Source organism: Thalassophryne amazonica, chromosome 1 (genome assembly GCF_902500255.1).
Source record: "Thalassophryne amazonica chromosome 1, fThaAma1.1, whole genome shotgun sequence".
Lineage (NCBI taxonomy): Eukaryota > Metazoa > Chordata > Actinopteri > Batrachoidiformes > Batrachoididae > Thalassophryne > Thalassophryne amazonica.
The window spans coordinates 89,477,724-89,501,352 of record NC_047103.1 but is presented as its reverse complement, the minus strand read 5'-3'; the positions used below and the strand labels follow the sequence as shown (position 1 = coordinate 89,501,352).

Sequence of the window (23,629 nt, the reverse complement as noted above, 5' to 3'; positions counted from 1 at the left end):
ATCAGTCAGTGTTCTTCAAAGCCCACGATAACGCCTCCAAATGTATTTTCACCACAATCCAAAGATATACAATTTACTATCGAAGAGACTAACCACTTGGCCGCCAACCTGCCCTAGCAAGAGTCTTGAGTATAGCTTTCATAATCTCAATTGAATTAAACGCTTCAATTTCCTTCAATAAATGGTTCCACAGCATTGGAGCACAAAATGAAAATCACCTGCTGCTCTTTTCCAAACCTTGGAGACAGTAGCTCGGCCCTTTGGCCAGCCGGTGGCAGACACCTGGGCAGGTGACAGCCACCAGCTGGATGGACGAGACGACCATGGTATTTTATATAAGCAAAACAGAGTATTTATTTATTGATTGATTGATTTGATGCATTACATTTCACCTGACGTGAAAGGGTTTGTCATCAAAATATAATCTTTTAATTTACTAATGTATAAGATGGCAGCATTTATTGTTTTTGAGTTATGTGAAAGCTACACAAGCCTATAAGTTCTTCAGAGTCGTCTGGGTGTCTTTCTTCACCTGTCTCCTTCTTGCACAGTCACTCAGTTTTTGAGAACTATCTACTCCACACATATTTACCACAGAGCACCATATTGTTTGTATTTCTTCAGAACTGATGTAAATAAAGTCCAAGACATATTCAGTGTCTTGGGAATGTTCATGCATCCATCCCTGACTTGTCTAAAGAAGACTGGATGTAAAAGTGATGGTTTATATGTGTTGCACTAAAAGGTGCGCTTATTATTCACACCATCATTTTGGTTTTTAGATTTTTATTTCTTTTAATTTATGATTTAGAGATTATTTTTCACTGTGAGTTTAAGGGGCAACATTTTTGAAATTTTATTATTAAAAAATAGGGATGTCCCGATCCGATCACGTGATCGGAAATCGGGCCCGATCACGTGGTTTCAGACTTGATCGAAATCGGACGTTGCATCCCGATCAGGAATCCGATATAGATTTTATCCTCATTATTTTGATCACCGCTATTTCAAGTTCATTATTGCAGATTAATGGGCCTTTCACGCGTCGGAAGCTTCAGAGGCGTGAGACGCTTTGCTTTTTAGAGGCGTCAGAAGCGTCGCTTTAGCTCAGCTTTTGACGCGACATTTCTGACGGGAGCGCGCATTGCCGCTTGTTGGCATGCTGACGCCGTCAAAGTTCAACCTTTCTTTTTTCTTTTTTTTTAATCTTTTTTTTTTTAATTGAACAAAAGAAAAAAACGGACATTCTCGCACACCCATGCGGCTGAAACCGATTCCAGAGGAGAAAAGAGAACAAGAGTTGCGCAGTGAATTTGGGAAGAAGAGATGGAATTGTAACCCGGACAGAGGTGGGGGGGAGTTACGCGCACAAAGTTTCTTTCGCAGAACTGCTGTTTGTGTGTTTACGCGCTCAGCCTGATGCCTCGATGGAATGACAAGAGGATGATGGACACTTTCCCACTGAAACTCTTGCTCAGTCATCCTTCCGTGCACAGCAGGACCCGGTGCTGACCAAGTCCTCGGGACGACGATCTGTCATCTGATTAACAAAAAGAAAAAACTAATTGTACTGTGATCGTCTGTCTGCAAAACGGAGCGAGAAATGGTGTGCACGAGCGACGTGCGCACTCATCACATTTAGGAGCGCGTCTTAAAGAGCTTCCGTCTTCATTCACGGACACTGCGCTGCTCTGAACTTGTTTAACACTGATAAAGCATCAGAGGGACACTGAGGACTGTCAGGACGCCAAATGTAAGTTGTTTTTTTTTTTTCCTTTTACTTTTCAAGTTGACTTTTGAACTTTCAAAGCTCTGAGCTGTGACGTAGCGTCACGCTGTCCAATAGGAATGACGCGTCGGGCCAAAACACAGAAGACTAGTGGCAGAAACCACTGATCTGTACAAATGGTAAATGGACTGCATTTATATAAGGCTTTTCCATCTGCATCAGATGCTCAAAGTGCTTTACAATTATGCCTCAAATTCACTCCGATGTCAGGGTGCTGCCATACAAGGCACTCACTACACACCGAGAGCAATAGGGGATTAAAGACCTTGCCCAAGGGCCCTTAGTGATTTTCCAGTCAGGCGGGGATTTGAACCACAGATCAGTGCAGAAACCACGTGTCTGAAGAAAAATCCTTGGAAATGTTTTTTGTTGTTGTTGTTTGTTACCTCAAAATGTCTGATTACTGTTTAAAAAAAGTTTAGAACACTTGTAATTAAAATAGCTAAATCAATAAATGTTTCTTTAGAAACCTTTCATCTATAAATTAAAACCACCTGTTCGGGAGAAAAAAACCTGATCGGAACATCCCTAATAAAAAGCCTGCTTTGCTTTTTGATGCCCTAAAAAATTTCAAACACGCAAAAGCTCAAAACTTTAAATCATAAAGTTTGTCACCTAGGTTTTATCTTTCAAAGAGCTGATCAAAAAATGAAAATTGTCTGTATTATACAACACTAAACGGCTACACAATGCAAAACATGTTTTAATTTAACTTTTAAATTTTCATGTGTTTAAGGTTAAATGCTAAATATCTTCAAAGTCCTACAATTCTATAAGTGCTTGCACAGACATTCTTCCACTATAAACATTGTTTAGACCCGACAGATTATTTTAAACTGCTTCAGATTATTACATTTTTATTCATAAAATATTCATAACAAATTTTTGATTTTTTTAATAAATTAGATTCATAGATCAGTTCAACAGCCCCCTCCTGCCACCCCCCCCAAACACACACAGGCCCAAGATAACCACTCTTTTCAAAAATATCAGGGGGAAAAAAAACCTGATCAGCAAAGTGAAAACTGCTCCAACACAATACCACCTTAACTGATTGAGGTAATTTTTAAAAAATGTTAAAGTACACTTTGTAATGTAGAAATGAACCATAATGTGCAAAATTTATAGGTTACAGTTTATTTCTCCAATAAAATATGCATGCTGCTTTTGTGAGCACTTAATGTTTTTCCACTCTATGTGTCTCACCATTTATTGAAACATTACACACACACACACACACACACACACACACACACACACACACACACACACACACACACACACACACACACACACACACACACACACACGGAAACAATGATTTGAGGAAACAATGATTAATCCATTCACTTCAACATCCTCCCAGATACATACTGAGGGGCTATTTAAATGATTGTGAAGTAAATGATATGCGCTAATATGAATCTGTTGTCACGACTCAGGTCATGTAACTCATTTAATCAAATTCAGGTCTGACCAAGGTGAACAGAAGGGTCATTAACATGGGTCATCTGATCCTTTTACACTGACCACAGATACAGCTTTGAATTACATCACCACGCTAGTGTGAAAGAGATATTCATATTCTGTGTAAGAAGAGAAGGAAGGCTGTGGTCAGCTTGAAATCAGGTCACAAATAAGTTTGATTTCTTTCACAACAAAAGAACATACAGTTAAAAACTTGCAAAGAGACAGTTTTTACACATGCTCCATCTAACCTATAGATCAGTACACTATATTTCACAAATTATAAAGATTTGTAAATATACCAAAATATCCATCTAATTTCTATACCTGCTTACTCCAGTTAAGGGTCACGAGGGGCTGGAGCCTCACCCAGCAGTCACAGGGCTTGAGGCGGGGTACATACACCCTAGACAGATGCTAGCCTGTCGCAAGGCCACATATAGACAGAGAAATCACATTCACACCCGCACGCACACCTACCAACAATTTAATGCTGCGTTTACACATGACGACAAGTCACAAGTGCCACGAAGTATACATTCTTGACCGCTGATCACGAATGTGATGATTTGGGACAGAGCTGTCAGGTGTCCTCAGGAACTGCTGCAACCTGTTACCATGTGTTACGCTTAATGGCACGTGTTACTGGCGAATTACCATCAGTGTTCCTCACTGTTGCGTGCCATTCTGCACTATTGCGCATAACAGCGCAATGTTATGTTCTATCACACTGTGAATGAGGCAAATTGTCTGCACACACAAGCCCATATTCATCCTACCATCAGCTGCTGAGTAATTCAGATCGCTCCAGTTTGCTCCTCAAAATCCAGATTAATCCACAGCAGAAGAACTTTGTGACTGCATGCTTAGTTGGGCTCTATGCTATGGAGTGGCACAGAGAGGAGGAGGAGACAGAGAGCGAGACGTGTGGCTCCACGAGGCTCTCGTCTCGCTCATTTTCCAAAACATCAGGCACAGCAGCAGGTAGAACCTGCAGAAGCACGCTGATGAGCACTGGAACAAGGCTTTTAGCCGACTTGGCGTCACTGTCCATCAGCATACTGCAGCAATTAAACTGAATGCGGTACAGCAGGATTTAATTGTGCACACGTCAGAGAAGAATGCTGTCATACTATTAAGCATCACCACTAATCAAGACGGATCAGCACGTTCGGTTGCGAACTCCACGACATGAGGCGAAATGAGGGTGGTGCGTGACATTCGTGGAAGATTTTTTGACACCAAAAACATGCTCCATGAAAATCACGAGGATCACGCACCAAAATGCATTATTAAGAAACCTATTCAAATGCGTTAAGCCACATTAAGAATGTCAGGAATGTGCCAAGAATGATGCAAATATGACATTCATAACACGTCCTGCCTATGTGTAAACGCAGTCTAAAGTTCCCAATCCACCTAACCTGCATGTCTTTGGATGTGGGAGGAAGCCAGAGCACCCGGAGGGAACCCACATAAACACAGGGAGAACATGCAAACTCGACACAGAAAGGCCACAGGTGGGAATTGATCACATAACCTTCTTGCTGTAAGGCAACAGTGTAAACCAGTAAGCCACGGTGCTGCTACACCAAAATACATTTGTACACATTTTTCCAACCAACGAAAATTTCAAATGATTTTTCAATATAGTGCAGATATCACTGACAGGATTTAGCCCGGAACCCCAAATAACAATAAACTTAACTCTTGAGACAGCACATAAATCGCAAAGAAGAAGAAACCACACTCAAACAGTTACAACTGCTGTGGTCACCTGGTGTTTCCATAGTGCCAATCCCAGCAGTCACAGGGCATGAGGCGGGGTACATCCTGGACAGGACACCAGTCTGTCGCAGGACCACATATAGACAAACAAGTTCACACCCGCACGCACACCTACGGACAATTTAAATTTTCCAAATCAACTAACCTGCATGTCATCAAAAGTGGGAGGATGCTGGAGTACCCGGAGAGAACCCATGCAAACATGGGGAGAACATGCAAACTCCACTCAGAAAGGCAGGCATAATTTTAGAATTTTTAATATAAATTATATAATAATATAAAAAGTGAATATCTTTTTTCCTTTTTTTTGTATTTTGATATCCTAAAAAAAAAAATCAAACATGTACAAACCCAATTCCAAAGACGTTGGTACGTTGTTTAAATGTAAATAAAAACAGAATACAATGATTTGCAAATCTTCTTCAACCTATATTCAGTTGAATACACCACAAAGACAAGATATTTAATGTTCAAACTGATAAACTTTATTTTTGTGCAAGTATTTGTTCATTTTGAAATGGCTGCCTGCAACACGTTTCAAAAAAGCTGGGACAGTGGTATGTTTACCACTGTGTTACATCACCTTTCCTTCTAACAACACTCAATATGCGTTTGAGAACTGAGGACACTAACTGTTGAAGCTTTGTAGGTGGAATTATTTCCCATTCTTGCTTGATGTACGACTTTAGTTGTTCAACAGTCTGCAGTCTCCGTTGTCATATTTTGTGCTTCATAATGCGCCACACATTTTCAATGGGTGACAGGTCTTGACTGCAGGCAGGCCAGTCTAGTACCCATACTCTTTTACTATGAAGCCACGCTGTTGTAACTCGTGCAGAATGTGGCTTGGCATCTTGCTGAAATAACCAGGGACGTTCCTGAAAAAGACGTTGCTTGGATGGCAGCATGTGCTGCTCCAAAACCTGGATGTACCTTTCAGCATTGATGGTGCCATCACAGATGTGTAAGTTGCCCATGTCATGGGCACTAACACACCCCCAAACCATCACAGATGCTGGCTTTTGAACTTAATGCTGTTAACAATGTGGATGGTCTTTTTCCTCTTTTGTGGACACGACGTCCATGATTTCTAAAAACATTTTGAAATGTGGACTCATCAGACCACAGCACACTTTTCCACTTTGTACATTTCATATGAGCTCGGGCCCAGAGAAGGTAGTGGCGTTTCTGGATGTTGCTGATGTATGGCTTTCGCTTTGCATGGTAGAGTTTTAACTTGCATTTGTGGATGTAGCGACGAACTGTGTTAACTGACAATGGTTTTCTGAAGTGTTCCTGAGCTCACCTGGTAAGATCCTTTACACAATGATGTCGGTTTTTAATGCAGTGCCGCCTGAGGGATCGAAGGTCACGGGCATTCAATGTTGGTTTTTGGCCTTGCCGCTTACATGTAGAAAGTTCTCCAGATCCTCTGAATCTTCTGACTGTATGATGGGCTGTAGATGATGGACTCCCTAAATTATTTGCAACTGAACATTGAGAAACATTGTTCTTAAACTATTGGAATTTTTTTTTCACACAGTTGTTCACAAAGTGATGATCCTCGCACCATCTTTGCTTGTGAATGGCTGAGCCTTTTGGGGATGCTCCTTGACACTTATCAAATCACTGTGTTCTGTTTATTTACATTTTAAACAACGGCCCAACTTCAATGGAATTGGGGCTGTAAAAGCTCAAGAGCACAAACTTTTTCACAGCACTGTGTGTGTGTGTGTGTATATATATATATATATATATATATATATATATATATATATATATATATATATACATACACACACACATACATATACACACACACACACATCTCTCTCAGCATAACCCCTCCTCCTCTGCACACATTCTTAAAGTGTTCCTTTTGTACTCCACAAGCTGAAATACACATACTCATTGTAGTTGTATGAACACAGTGCTTGTCTCAAATTCCATGTTTTTCTTAAATAGTGGACCAGCCTATCTTGAATATTACACCTTGAACACCATTGGCATGTTCATGCCAGGCATCCATCACAAACAGTTCTGATATAGGGCAGTAAAAATATGTGGGTGGATGACATTGTGAATTTTGGGGTTCAAGGTAATTTCTAAGGTCAAAAAAGTTCAAATTTGCCAAGATTTCTATGTTCAAATTGTTGTATTTCTTTCCGTCTCTTGCAGGGTTTTGATAATTTATTGTTTTAGTAACTGAACTGTATAATTACAGTAATAAAATACATTATAATACAATTTTCTTGTGAAACTTTTTGTGAAGTGATCACTTGTATTTTTTAATCATGCCTAATACTCGTATGTGCCTTGTTATTGCTCCTTTTGTGATCTCACAAAGATGCTGTCACTGGGAAAAACATATTTAAGTATATTAGATACATGTCATCAAAAGCCTTATATATATATATATATATATATATATATATATATATATATATAAGAATAAAAAGAATGCACACTGCCAAAATCAGAACATATGTAAAATTTTACCTAATTTGAAGTTTTGTGATCTTGTAAATGACCAAACTCAAAATTGGAAGTGTCATCACCCTGGTGTGTATTACTATCATATATGCGAGGGGTTCCAACACACCTGAATCCAATGAAAGACTTGTTAGTAGGCTTTTAATGAGCCTTTCATTAGATTCAGATGTGTTGGTGCAGGGAGACAACTAAGAGTATCAGTAAGGTAGATCTCGAGGACCGAACTTGGGCACCCCTGATATATGCCATATATCTATGGTGTATGCCTGCTATAAACAAGCCAGTTGCATCCTAGTTTTTTCTAGAGCATTATGCAATACTTGGCTGGCCCACTAAAATGTGAACCCCCTCCCTATCACAATTTTTTTTAATATTGCTCAGAAGTAAATTATTTTTGCTTTTTACACAATCTGTGCAATTTTAAATATAACCAGGTCTCTGAATTTCAAAGCATGCAACTTCAAAAACAGTGTTCATGTACATCCCATACCCCACAAAATGTAAACCCTAACTGCCCTTCTGTAGTATGTACAAAGGTTGTAAATTGCTTGAATAGTTGTTACTCCAGACCACTACAGAGTCGTTCAGAGAGAGCGAGTGAACGGTCAATAATACACACTAATTTAGAATGAAGTACTTCTCTAGCCTTCCCCAAACCTGCCACACTCCTTGCCATGTTTGACTGAATGCAACTTAAATGGGATTTCCACAAGATTTTTTTTTTTCCGTTCAGCATCACACCCAGCCGTTCCCACCTATCCCAGCAGCCAGAGAGCATGAGGCAAAGTACCCCCTGGGGAGGATGGCAATCTATCATAGGGCCACATACAGACAGAAGTGAATTCACACTCGCGCACACACCTACGTCAATTTAGGGTTACCAACTCACCTATCCTGCATTTTTTGGATGAGAAAGGAGCACCCAAAGGGAACCCACGCAAACACAGGGAGAACATGCAAACTCCACTCAGAAAGGAACCCATGACTTTCCTGCTGTGAGGCAATGTGCCAACCACAAAGCCACTGTTCTGCTCACTTTTATTTTGTTTTTTAACTTTCATTGGAACAATGAAACAACTTCATCTTTCTACATCACTGAAGAGAAAAGAGGAACAATATAAATAAATACAAGCAAGAAACATCTGAGTGGTTAAAATCGATTCCCACCATGCACTTCGTCTTCAGCCCTCCTTTCAAGGCCACACCTCCAAAACACTTGAATTCACAGTGCCTGTTCACTGCTGGAGTGACAAGAAGGGAAGGACAAGGAGGAGGCAGAATGAGTTATACAAAGTGCCTGAGGAGCACTTAATCATGAAAATAAACCATTAACACTCACAAGGCCAAGGACTGGTCAAATGACCAATCTACCTCTAAGGCCCACAGGAAGTCAAATGACCCCAAGATCCCCTGTGGAGAGCTACTTCTGTTATGTAAACAAGGAAGTCTCAGAACACCTCAGGGGAGGGGCTGACTTGGCTAGCCACATTCTTGTGTTTGCATATTTACTGTCTGTGTGCCTGCTTAGCTGAAAGGGCTGCTGATTTGTGCTTAGGTGGATAAATAACTTTACCCTGAGGGAGAGATGAAATTTTGTTTTCTGAATTGTATTGAAATGTACCAAAAAACACACCAAAAGAAAACACTGTTTTCTGGATTTTATTGAAATGTACCAAAATGTACCAAAAAACACACCAAAAGAAAACTTGGTTCTGAAATTTGATACAGAGCTTCACGACTCCACTCTGGTCACAGTCACATAGTGAGAGCTTTAACCCTCTGGGGTCCGAGGGCAATGTTTGGACAGTTCATTCGCCTGGCATAAATGTTTTATTATTGCTGTTAACAGCTCTCCCTGCATCCCACAATCAAGTTTTATGTCTTTTTTTTTTCAGGACAATCTGTGCTTTCAAAATATACGAGGTCTGTTAAAAAAGTATCCGACCTTTTTATTTTTTGCAAAAACCTGATGGGTTTGAATCACGTGTGCTTGCATGAGCCAATCTTGAACCTTCGTGCGCATGCGTGAACTTTTTCATGCCTGTCGATTGCGTCATTTGCTGGCAAGCAGCCTTTGTGTGAGGACGTGTGTTGTGCTCTCGGCGGATTTTCATTGCAAGGAAAATAGCGGAACGAGTGGAGCAGCACTACTGAATCAAATTTTGCCATAAACTGGGCGACAGCCAGGTGGAAACCATTCGGAAGATCCAGACGGCTTTCGGTGATGATCCTATGGGCATCACACAGATTAAGGAGTGGTACAACCGATTTAAAGATGTCCGCACAACGGTGGAGAGCAAGCCACGCTCCGGTTGGCCATCAACATGCTGAAATGACCAGATCATTTCCAAAGTGAATGCTGTGGTGATGCGGGACCATCGTGTGACTATCCGAGAAATTGCAGAAGAGGTGGACATCAACACTTTTTCGGCACATTCCACTGTGAAGATTTGGCCACGAAAAGAGTGGTGGTGAAATTCATGCCAAAGAAGCTAACAGCGGAGCAAAAGCACCTCCGTGTTGAAGTCTCATAGAACATGCTGGACTCCGAAAAATGATGCCCACCTCTTACACAATTTCTCATACAGTCACACGACTGAAAAGCCACCGAAAGCCGTCTGAATCTTCCAAATGGTTTCCACCGGGCTGTCGCCCAGTTTCTGGCAAAATTTGATGCAGTAGCGCTGCTCCAGTCGTTCCGCCATTTTCCTTGCAATGAAAATCCACAGAGAGCACAACACACGTCCTCACACAAAGGCTACTTGCCAGCAAATGACGCAATTGACAGGCGTGAAAAAGTTCACGCATGCGCACGAAGGTTCAAGCTTGGCTCATGCAAGCACACGTGATTCAAATCCATCAGGTTTTTGCAAAAAATAAAAAGGTCGGATACTTTTCTAACAAACCTCGTGTATGTTTATGTTGTGTTTTATAAGTGTAATAAAGGTTTACAATCAAAAATAGGCAAAGAAAAAATAAAGCGAAAAATAATTTTCCACACACATTTATTCAAAACACATAAACTATAATAAACAACTGTTTTGACACTTTATAAAGGTAATTTGAGGTTTTGTGTGAAAGACTGAACAACAAAAAGGTTCAAACAATAAACACAAATGCACATTTTGAACAATATATACAAAATGGTCTATGCGTTTTGTTGTCCATTGATATGTTAAACAGTGCTTTACGCAGAGAAAGCAATAGCATTATCGAGTAACATTCATATGCAAACTAGTGGAGCAATCCTGATAGTTACACATTGTTTGTTTGCGCACGTGAGATTGTCATCAGAGGCTCTCCGTCTGCTCCTGCTTTCACTGATCGCTGTGAGTAATGGTGCAGGGCGTACTGAGTATGTACTAATAGTATGTACTCATTGGAGCGTCTGCTCCTGCTTTCACTGATCGCTGTGAGTAATGGTGCAGGGCGTACTGAGTATGTACTAATAGTATGTACTCATTGGAGCACCCAGGGGGCTATTCAAACGGGCCAACTAGTAACATATCACTCTTGAAAACGATCCTTGGCTTTTCATGTGAGGTAAATCTGCCCTACGATTGGATTATGGAAAACCATGTGACGGTGAACCAATTCCGATTGGACACTCACATTGCGCACATCATCACACAACTTCTATGAGGAGTACAAAGATGGCCGATGGCTGGCTCGAAAGTCCGCGGAGTTAACTTTTCAGCAAAAAAAAAAGTACGTTTCTATCTCATATCATTCAAAAGTTATTTATAATTTAGTAAAGCTTGGTCTTAGCCATCGTATACGATGGAGTCGGCCCCAGAGGGTTAAGGAAGAAGCAAATGTAAGCGTATGTGCTGGATTTATCACACAGAGCATATGAAACAATCAAAGTTTTACAACTGCCATGAGATACACTGAGGCAAATAAGTATTTGATCCGCTGTTTTCCCACCTACAAAGGATGAAGAGGTCTGTAATTATTATCGTAGGCACACTTCAACTGTGAGAGAGAGAATTTCAGAAAATCACATTGTATGATTTTTAAATAATTAATTTGCATTTTATTGCATAAGTATTTGATACAGTAGAAAAACAGACCTTAATATTTGGTACAGAAACCTTTGTTTGCGATTACAGAGGTCAGTGTTGTGAAAGTGTAGGAACACGGACCCACAACAGGGGGCGCAATGAACGGACAATGGAGAAAGTAAATAACAATTTTTACTGTTGTGAAAATGCACAACCAATACAACAATTGACACTTTGGGTTTACACCGAATTCCACTGGTGTCGTGTGGGCAGGCTCGAAGGTAGGAGACATCCGTCTCAGTCGAACCGGAACCACCCAGATCTCCTCTGCCACCGACCCCCGGAAATACTGGAACCGCCAAGTCCCGAATTCCCAGGTGGCCACTGCCTCCGCTCGTCGGATCCGGTACTGCTGGCAGGAGAGAGCAACAACACACAGATGTGGATGCGACAGCACCCAGCCACGGAGAGGGGAGAAGCCGCCTCCACCTCTTGACAATATACAGCAGGAAGGTGAGTACTTATTCAAGCAATTTAGCTGTTAGTAGTCAGCAGTCCTGAAACGGTTTACAAATCTTAGCTGGTTATTCAGAATATGAAGGCAGAGAATGTTACCTCAGTCTTAAGGCGATATCTCGGCACTGAGGTGGAGACGCCGTCCTCCTGATATACCTCGGTGCTGAGTAGAAACAGCTGTGTTTGGAGATGGGTGACAGCTGTCACCCAGATTACTCCCATGATGCGGTAGCGCCCTCTGGTGCCTGGAGCCCGCACTCCAGGCAGGGCGCCCTCTGGTGGTGGTGGGCCAGCAGTACCTCCTCTTCAGCGGCCCACACAACAGTCAGACATTTCCTGTAATTCTTGTCCAAGTTTTCAAACACTGCAGCAGGGATTTTGGTCCACTCCTCCACATAGATCTTCTCCAGATCCTTCAGGTTTCAAGTTTCAGCTCCCTCCAAAGATTTTCTATAGAGTTCAGGTCTGGAGACTGGCCAGGCCACTCCAGGACCTTGAAATACTTCTTGCGGAGCCCCTCCTTAGTTGCCCTGGCTGTGTGTTTCGGATCATGGTCATGCTGGAAGACCCAGCCACGACCCATCTTCAATGCCCTTAGTGAGGGAAGGAGGTTGTTTGCCAGAATCTCATGATACATGACCCCATCCATCCTCCCTTCAATACAGTGCAGTTGTCCTGCCCCCTTTGCTCTAAAGCACCCCCAAAAATGATTTTTCCACCCACCATGCTTCACAGTTGGGGCGGTGTTCTTGGGGTTGTTCTCATCCCCTAAACACGGTGAGTGGAGTTGATACCAAAAAGCTCTATTTTGGTCTCATCTGACCACATGACCTTCTCCCATGCCTCTACTGGATCATCCAGTTTGTCAGTGGTGAACTTCAAATGGGCCTGGACATGTGCTGGCTTCAGCAGGGGGACCTTGCTGCCCTGCAGGTTTTTAAACCATGATGGCATCATGTGTTACTAATGTAATCTTTGTGACTGTGGTCCTAGCTCTCTTCAGGTCATTCATCAGGTCCTCCCGTGTAGTTCTGGGGTTTCTCAGAATCATCCTTACCCCGAGAGGCGAGATCTTGCATGAAGTCCCAGACTGAGGAAGACTGGCAATCATCATGTGTTTCTTCCATGTTCTAATAATTACACCAGCAATTGTTGTCTTCTCACCAAGCTGCTTGCCTATTGTCCTGTAGCCCATCCCAGCCTTGTGTAGGTCTACAAATTTGCCCCTGATGTCCATAGACAGCTCTTTGGTCTTGGCCATGGTGGTTAGGTTGGACTGTGATTGATTGATTGAGTGTGTGGACAGGTATCTTTAATACAGGTAATGAGTTCAAACAGGTTCAATTAATACAGGTAAAGAGTGCAGAATAAGAGAGCTTCATAAAAAAACTAACAGGTCTGTGAGAGACAGAATTATTACCGGTTGGTGATGAAATACGTATTTCATGCAATAAAATGCAAATTAATTATTCAATTATTTATCTGCATCAGAAGCTCAAAGCGCTTTACAATGATGCCTCACATTCACACACCAATGTCGGGGTGCTGCCATGCAATACACTCACTACAGACCGGGAGCAACTAGGGGATTAAGAACTTTGTCCAAGAGCCCTTAGTGATTTTCTGGTCTGGCTGGGTTTTGACCCCAGGATCCTCTGGTCTTAAGCCCAACACAACCACGAGACCATCACCTCCCATATTTGCAGACGTACATGGCATTGCATTTTCAGCTGCAAAAATGAGGGAATGGAAACCTCCAACTGCCATCATTTGACCACAACAAGCTTAAAAAGTTATATATTAGGAATTATTTATATTTATTTTTCAGTGTTCTAAAAATAAATAAAACAAAACAAATTGTGGGAATGGGCCAGTTGTTGTCATCCAGGACCCACAGTGGTTCTGTGGTGTCATGGATGCGGAAAAGCACAGCACCAGCACATGCTCCCAGACTTCAATTTACTTGACTTAAAAATACTAGTGGAGTGCCTGTAGCAAGTTTGTATTCCTATAGAAAATTGTGAGCTTAAGTATATTTTTCATGGATGGTCGTATGAGGCGGTGTTTGAAGGTGGGATATACAAAGAGGTGTACTTACTCTTACATAGTTTTAACAGAAAGTGTGCGTTTGTTAAGACATGGTTGACATTGAGACACAAAGACACGGGAATACAGTTATTTCAAGAAAAAGATTGACATTCAAATCTACATCCCGTTGGAACAAACTGACACGGTCACTAGAGGCAGGGTGGCCAGCTGTACCGCGCAAATAAAACAATGGTTGTCTTTGAATATCCTAAACCAAAATGAAGACAAGACTGAGTGTATTTTCTTTGGTGACTCACAGATAATGGACATTGGGGGATTGTTGGTTAAACCCACTGTCAGAAATCTTGGGGTGATATTTAACAGAGGTTTTAACTTCGACAAACAAATTGACTCTGTGGTCAAATCAAGCTTTTATCAACTACGGCTTTTAGCGAAGGTGAACCCTTTTTTAAATCATGTAGATCTGGAAAAGGCCATTCATGCTTTTATTAGTTCTCGGCTGGACTATTGCAATGGGCTTCACGTTGGAGTCTTCCCTCAGTCGACTTCAACTGGTTCAAAATGCTGCAGCACGTCTGTTAACTAACACACGTAGACGCGACCACATCAGCCTAGTCCTCTACGCTCTGCAATGGCTTCCAGTTTGGACTAAAACTGATTTTAAAATTCTTATGTTTGTGTTTAAAGCTCTGAATGGTTTGGCCGCACCATACTTAGCCGAGCTGCTGAGACACATCTGGACCAAAGTAGAGTTTTGAGGTTCTGAGGTCCAGATACCGCCACTGGGGAGCCCATGCTTTCTCTGTGGCCGCACCCAGACTGTGGAACAAGCTCCCCCCGAGATCCGCGCCACGACTGAGCTGGGTCTTTTTAAATCTAAATTAAAAACCTTCCTTTTTAAAATGGCTTTTGCACAACCAGCAGCGCTCTGACGTGTTATTTGGTTCTTATCTGCAAATATTTTGGATGTATATTTTTACTGATGTATATGTTTCAAATTTGTTTATTATATCATTGTCTTAAGTTATTCTCTATGTTTTTTATTTGTCTGTGAAGCACTTCTGTCACCCTCTGGGCTGTGAAAAAGGTTAGATAAATAAACTTTGATTGATTGATTGATCGATTATGTTATTAATAATGATTCTGATTACATCTACTGTTAATGATATGCCAGTTTTGCCTTAATTCTGCCTTCTCATGATTTTGTGGGATTTATTTACTAATGAGTGCTTTACAGGTGTCCGGTAAACTGACATTGAATAACGACTCTAATTTCCCTGCTCTGTATTCGTTTTAAGAGAGCTGATTCTCGCTCATGGTAGAGCAACACACGGACACAGAAAATTATAGCATTTCAGGTCAACACCACTATACTACGAACCATTAATGGCAGCCATCAATCCATTATTGCAAATGGTCTTGTGGTGTTCAATTCTACATGCATTTTAGGTACCTTCTCCTGTGAGATGCTTTTATTAATTAGGCCTAGTTCGGTCAATCAAATAGCTGATTTTGTTGTATTAGCAGCTTAAACTGCATTCTCAGGCAAGCTTTCAAGCACATCATATCCTCTATTCAACTGAATGGCTCTTTTGCATGCCAAGCACTTGTAGAACCTTTTGAGTTTGGATTTTGTTTGACTTGGGTTAGACAAAATCATTATCAAGCACATATAGAGCCTCGTATTTGGTCTTCCTCATGCGAGTCTCTTCTCATTCTCTTATCATGCATGTCGTAGTAATCAAGCACGTTCATTAATTAAAATTCTGCAACATTCAAGTGAAGGACAGAGATGTAGCTCCACAACATTTGCAAAGACCCAACACCTCTGAGCTTCCTAGGAAATCCTTCCATTTACCTGCATCTGAAGGCCATAACTGTGTGAGCTCTAGGCTATGGTCAGACTGCTTCACATTATTTCACCACAAGTAGGTCAGGATCAAAGCAAGTTGCTTCCCCATATATTTATACAATTTTGCTCCACTAATGGTCTCCTATAGAAGACCATTAGTGAAGCAGCTTCCACCATTTCACCATAGACAGAACTTGCAAGTGCGGAATATACCCAACAAGATCAACTGTACTCCTTAGTAGGATTCCTCCTTCTCTTCATCGGCATTCCACAATATTCATACGCAAGTTTCAAAGCCAAGCTATCGGGATGCAGTCCCACATCATGCTTAGTCTGGCCAATGGAAGACTACTTATTCTCATCTCAGTGGTGAAAACTGAGCCATGTTAAATCATTTTTCCATATATTAATACAGTGATGGAAGCTCCTACTATTTTTCGGCCATTTAGCATTGGTAATCCTCAGCAAACTCTCATCATTTCTGATGTATGCATAAAGGAATATATGTAATTGTTCTTGGATACTCTACTGAGGACAGATCTTGCGAAGATCCTCAAAATATCATCACTAATAATTAACCATCTGCTGTCTTCTCTCTTCCATGATGAAATGCCTGTATCATCACCCCTTGATCCATCAGTTAGCTATCCTATTCATCAACAATGGGCACAGATACCCAAGATCTTGGATTTATGTTGCACGAACTTGCAGCTGCTTTCCAATTCATACCATTAAGGGCCCCTTCACACATAGTGCGATTAAAGTACAACTCAGGGTGACTCACGGTGAAACAGCTCGTATGATCAAACCACAAAACACTGCAGGCATGCACGATGCCGGTGTGACAGTTCATGCATGTGGGAACACACTGCCAGCAGCTGCACAGTGTGGTTACAACATCATGCAGCTGCTGTGAAGAAATAAATAAATAATAAAAAAAAATACATGCTGCAATGATTTTGTGCACGCAGGAGCACAGCAACTTTTCACAGCAGCTGCGCGATATGTAACCACATCGCGCAGTTGTTGAAAAAAAAAATTACATGCCACCACGGGACTCGAACCTGCACCTTCCAAAAGCTCTGATTGCCAGTCAGAAACTTTACCACTGAGCTACGATTGCTGTCCTGTGAAAGCTGCGGGAACCTGCCTGATATGAGGAAGGAGATGGACGTATTTAAAATTAAATAAACCCACACATCATATAAAAACACCACATTTATCAAGCGAGCAATACAAATATGATCCGTCTGTTCCTCTGTAGATGACCCACAATCAGAGACATACAGTCATGAAATGACACGAATGATGAAGCAGTTCACTCTTCTCATGTCCACATCTGCCGCTCCGGTGCGGCCAGCCGGCCCACGCGTGTCTTGTGGACGGAATGCCGCAGCACAGACACTGCGTCATGTGGAACAGAGCTCACGTGGGTGATGTCATATCACCTGCTGCATGTTAAGATCTGACGGTCCGTTTCAACCTGGGGGTATCCTGTCAATGTGCACGCTGTGTGCGGGCTTGCTTGCTGCAGCCCGTCCCCTCTGCTATGTTTTTTTTTTTTTTTTATGTACACATGATGACAGGATCAGACACATGCACGTCACAGTGGGCAGTTAGTCCATGTCTGTCCAAACAAGTACATGCTGTCCAACAGGGATTTCCAGATCCACAGATCTCCACAGCTGCTTCAGTCAGTGGCCGCGTCTGTCAGTTTAGCGCACAGACCAAAGTCACACTCGTGGGGCCTTTAGACAAATTTCACTGCTAGCACGACAATGATTGTATGCTGACTGTTGTCGTGTTAACAGTGCGAATGGTCACACATTTTCTAAGTGCCAAGTGAGCGCTGTTAGATGTTTGTGTGTGTCACCTAGAATTTGGCTGACACCTGCCATGAGAGGGCTCAGTGGACTCACAGAGCGCACACTTTGTCTTTCAGCCGCTGGTGTGTGCAAATAGTTATAGCAACAGGTATATGAGGCGTTCGAGGCAGGTACGATTTTTACACATTTTGCACACCATTCCTGTTTCAAGTGCACTTTATGTGCAAATCGACCAAATTCGCACTATGTGTAAAGGGGCCCTAATGCAACAAAGGGTTCATGATTATCTGATTCACCCATCTATATTTGGCTTGTTAATTGGCTCAGCTGCAATGATAACGGTAGGGTTATCATTGCAGCTGGGGTCCACAAGAGTGAAAGGTGCTGGACCTTCACATAGCAGTTCAGTGGCTGGAAAATTCCCCTCAGAGTCAAGTGGACTCAGGAGAAGAGCCATGGCCTCGCATAACAGTTTCAATTGGTAGCACTTTCTCCCCATAACTAAGGGGTCAAGAGAGTGACCATATGGCGAAAGTGCCATGCACTCGCAAAGAAGAACAGCAGGGCCTTTGTCACTGTACATACATAGACACATGCAACCAACTTTGTCCTCTGCATTTATCCCATCCTAAATATAGTTAGACACAATCCAATCACAAGGAACAGTGGGCAGCCACAGTCCAGTGTTCCAGAAATGGAGACACTGCCTTGGCCAAGGAAAAAGAAACAAGCAGACCCTAATGTCATGCTTAATAAAGTTCCACCTGGTGACATATTCTCATAGCTAAGGGGCTTGAGGAAATCCCATTGCAAGGTCTAGGAATTATACATAGCAGTCATTAGGTAGAATTATTCCTTTGAATACAGGTCCTCAGGGGAATGTGCAAGGCAAGGAGTCAGTCAAACACAAAGTAATTTTCCCCTCAAAACTAAGGGGCACGATGGGAACGGCATCATGGCAAGTGTCAGGTCCATGCCTAACAGTCCTCCAGGTAGTATACCCACTCAGTAGTTCAGGGCTCAGAATTCATGCAGGTTTTGGGGAAATTATTTGTATAGCAAATAATCACTCCCTGACATCACAGGTATGTGTGGGGAGTGATAAGGTTGGAGCCCAGCTGCCAAACTCTATATGATGGCATCATAACAAAGATGATCAAATTTGAGTTGTCTAACTGAAATGGGGTGAACCCATGAGCTAGTTCTGGCAGACAACTTGACGTGCCTTGTTCTACTTTTACTTCACATCTTACTCTCACCAAACATTTCCTGCAAATTAGCAGGACTATAAGACTCAATTTCCCAGCTCTCCCCTCTTCCCATGAAGTATAAGGCCCTTTATTGTCACTGCACATTTTTTTGTCCTCTGCATTTAACCTATCCTAACTACAGTTAGACACAATGCAACCACTAGAAGGAGGGGGCATCCACAGTCCAACACCGGGTCAGAGGCAGAGAAAGGAGCAGACCCTAAATAAGCATGTTTTTGATTGTGGGAGGAAAGCGGAGTGCCCAGCGAAAACCCACACTGACATGGGGAGAACATGCAAACTCCACACAGAAAGGCCCAAGTGGGAAGCGATCCCAGGACCATCTTGCTGTGAGGCAATAGTGTGAACCACTAAACCACTGTGCTGCCACGAATACCACCTGTTCTCAGTCCCGCCTCCACTCCAGTATCCACATGTGGGCTCAGACAGGGGAATGACTTGTGTCTGTGGGGAGTGATGAGGTCAGAGCCTAGCTGCCAAATTCTAACTATGTGCTGTTGTCACAATAAAAACTGTAAAAATGAGTTGTCTGACTGAACTAATCAATCATTAAAAAAAACAAAAACACATTCAGGTCATTCTAAATCATTGTCTGATCACACTGTTTCATTGTGACTGATGAGATTATTTATGAAAAGTTTCCATTGAGATTCTCAATCATTCACTCCATAAACTGATTTTTATGGTCTAAAGCCTGCTAATGTTTAGTTAAATTTATTGCTTTATATTCCCCTGCGTTCTTATATATCTTGTTCACATTACAACATGTTTTTATAGTTTTCCATAATGCAATACAGATAACTTTTTATTTAATTTAAAGAATACAATTTTAAAAATAAAAATGAAATAGATCTTTAATTTTGCTTTCACAGCTCAGTGGGTGCAGACAGTGCTTTTATACTCATTTGATTAATTTTCATTTCAATGCCACCATCAGCCAAATAGTTTCTTACCAACAGAATGATTCCTTCTTCCTTAGCTGCTCCCTTCCTCCATCTGATTCCAGGTGGTGCCACCGCTGAGGTCCTGCCAGCCCCTCTCCACACTCACCCTGTAAAATCAAGCATGAAGCTTCAACCTCAAATGGTAAAATGAAAAAAATAAATAAATAAAAATAATCACAAGCAGGAGGGAAGATTGGTTATACATCTGATGAGAAAATAGAATTTAAAAGATTCATATGAAGACTGCATCAGAATATAAAAGTACATTTGACATCCTAGTGACTTCACAATAGTGTAGCTGTGTGTCCCACTTCAGGTATACGTGCGCACAAGCTATTATCTGCTCAACTCGAAGTTGTCTCTTCCTCTCTGTAAATGCCTGAGACGTCCCTCCATCAAGCCAAGCTAGAGCTCGTTTAGTCAACAGTGTGTGTACAAGTGAGGACGAAGGCTGCCCACTCAGACTCATTCAGCCGTATTAAATAAATAAGAAGCGCTCCTCTGTGTAAATTATTCATTTAACACGTCTTATCCCTTTCCAACAACCTTGTTAGAGCAACTCAGGAGTGGAAAAGTGGTCGTGGGTGGGGGGCGGTCAAATGCAAATGTGAAAGAAGAAGTAGACGCCACAGTTTGTGGCGTTTGTGTGTCAGCAGAACCTGTGGTGCCTCTCTAAGGTAGCCGGGTGTTCAGTCATGGGGGGGCTAATTCACCCCGACACCATTGTTACTCGTGGAAAAAAGCTGCGTGCAGTTGCACATTGACTCGCATGCACACACACATACTTCAGACAAGCAAAATATAAGGAAAGTGATCACCACCAAAGGAATTTTGTGTCATGTTCAATAAATATAAATCAAAAAGACAGGCACATCCAAAATGTGTAAAACGGCGTGCTGGATCAAGGTAAGGCAGATATGAAATTAGAGCAAAGATCCGCACAGCCTAAAAGCTCCCATGCAAAAATCCTTTTATAGACACCAATGTGATGTTTCGGGCGAGCCATACTCATATGTTCAATAAGTAGTCATTTTAGTTGTCACTATAAATTATTGAAAAAAGTCAGCAGAGGACGTGTGGTGCTTAAATGTGGTAGCGACTGTATGTGTGCCATGAATTCAGTTCAGGCAACACAGCAAGTCACCTCTTCTAAACAAGTGATTCTAATGAGACTGGATAGCAATGCATACAAAAATGCTTACCTTGAATAAATCCACTCTTCCAGGTGTTAACCTTGAACACAAATACACTGCTGTTTTGAGTACCTGTCAACATTCTACATGTTTGGTCAAAGCCTTCCTTTCTGTCCTTTCATCTTTGCCAAGGTACCAGTCCGCAAATAAAACATAATTCCTGAATAACAAGAATAACGAGTGGAACGCTGAGGTTCAAGGTGAAGCTTCCTGCAAATCTGGAGGTCTGCCAAATAGGAATTATTTTTTTGAGACCCAACAACTCTTATGCTCTGTTCACATTACTATTGCGATGCTCTATGCATGGAATTCCAAGAATGTTGTAGAAGATTCCTGACCATTAATGTTCTGGCAACAGTCGGCAGTATAGTTGGAAAAACCACATTTGTTTGTCACTGTCAGAACTGCAATAAAACCAACATTACATTTGCACATTTTGCTAAATTTGCCCATTTTAAAGCTAAGCTCCATCACTGTAAGTCATGCAATCCAAATGTTTGACATTTAAACAAGAAACACATGTTTGTAGCAGTGAAATCCACGGATTATTTCAAAAGCCAAAGTGGGGGGAAAAGGAACTTACTTCAAAACTGGTATGATCAGGTGGAAATGTCAAATTTGGAAGAGGCACTTATAAGGATAGGGGTGCCGTTGAATATGAACATTAAAAGAGAGATGTACTTATCCAATTTGGACACATATTTGGTAGCTTACATGATTTCTCACAGAAAAGTTCAAATTTCTCATTATCATGGTAACCCAATTACAATAAAATCCCCACGGGAGATCGAGGGCACAATCATGAGCACAAAAACATACATATTTAAAATTTGGTACAGATAACGTCGACAGCCTTTGAGGAGATTGGATTCTAACAAACAAAAGAATCCAAGTCATAGTAAACCATGTTTTACATGCATCTACATTACTGTGTATGTGGTGCATAGCGACAGCACTGTGCCGTGGTAAGTGGTGTGCACTACAGAATTGCACAGCATTTAAAGCTCAAATGTTTAAATTTGACTATACAACATGCCAATCTTCATCCATGCAGTACGAGTGTGTGATATACAATATCCGCTTGCTGGAAGACCCCTGGCCAAGCATCAGTCCACCCATTTTTAATGAAAGTTGGTTAAATGTCCAACCTAAAATAATTTAATTTAGTGACCGACACATCATAAAAAGCAAAAAAAAAAAAAGTATTTACAATGTTGTTCTTGTCACTACTATGTCTTACCAGTGACAGTGTCATCAGTGTGCACTGGTAGCAGGCACATGCAACCCAGACTCAATGGCAGTTTGTGGTGGCATTATGGAAACTACATAAATGCATATGGGTTTGTGACGGGGGAACAAAAACGGCGTGCGTTTCATGATGGGGGCACAATTTCATTTTGTGACGGGGCACGAAATGTGGGGTGATGGGGGTATGGGGGGTTATGGTTAGGTTTAGGGGAGGGGACACATGTAAGCTATGGTTATGTTAGAGTTAAGAGAAGGGGAGGATTATAAATACAAAATGAAACAACAGTGTCACAAAAATGGGGTGCTTTTTGTGATGGGGCCCGAAAAAATGCAAGACTGTGTTGGTCACATGACAATGGCATCAATTGGAGAACTCGCAGTAAGAGAGTTGAAGCCAAGGCGGAATAGATATGGCACAGAGGGAATAATAACACTGTGACGGAATGAATAAACTGATGAGGAGGCATAAAAAGCATGTAGCGATGAAAGCTGAACTGGGTTGAAATATGACCGCAGTGCGTTTGACATCAAGTGGTGGTGTACGGCTCAAAGAGTAGCATCGCGCAAGCTCGGTTTTTGCATGTTGTGCTGCGACACATATGTGCAAGGCTTCTCCTCAATTAAAATAATGAGTTTTACAGTGATGCACGCTGCGTTTACGTGCATCGTGTGAAAGGCTCTTCACACTTATTGTGAAGGCCTACTTGTTGGAGATACAAACTGTTTTTTTCCCCTTTTGTTTGTACTTTGTGTATGTGTATGGTGCTTTTTATATTGTATTATTTTTATTATGTCTGCCGAGAGTTTTAATTGGGTCTTATTCTCACTGTTAATATTGTCATTGTGTACCTTGTCTTTTGTGTGCTCCCACTGCAACACAAATTTCCCTTTAAAGAAATTCTGATTCTGATTCTTTACGTAACATCAGATATAGGTGTATTTTTCAACACAAAAACATCCAGTGTGTCCCCTAATGCCGGCAGCGAATATCTCTAACATCTAGGGGGGAAAAAAAAGAAAAAAAATTTGCTGTGATGTTATCCTGCATGCACACGCAGCAGCTTCTTTAGTTCTGTGTGTGTGTGTGTGTGTGTGTGTGTGTGTGTGTGTGTGTTCCACTGTAGGAATTTCATGGCTGCCATTGCTACTCTCTGGTCGCAATGCCCTTAAAAATAAATAAATAAATAAA

At 41.6% G+C, this 23,629-nt stretch overlaps 1 protein-coding gene and 1 long non-coding RNA gene across 2 annotated transcripts in view; one reads left to right on the top strand and one right to left on the bottom strand.

Annotated features, from left to right (window-relative positions):
* znf438 (zinc finger protein 438) overlaps window positions 1–23,629 on the bottom strand; it is a 158,213-nt gene that overhangs the window by 47,470 nt on the left and 87,114 nt on the right. Inside the window, exon 2 of the mRNA XM_034172375.1 lies at window positions 20,009–20,106. The gene's annotated coding sequence lies outside the window, so the exon portion shown is untranslated. The remainder of the gene's footprint in view (window positions 1–20,008; window positions 20,107–23,629) is intronic.
* On the top strand, window positions 1,896–20,110 carry LOC117512355. Its single transcript, XR_004561284.1, has 3 exons — window positions 1,896–1,908; window positions 14,301–14,305; window positions 20,001–20,110. It is a non-coding gene; the product is annotated as an uncharacterized LOC117512355 (long non-coding RNA).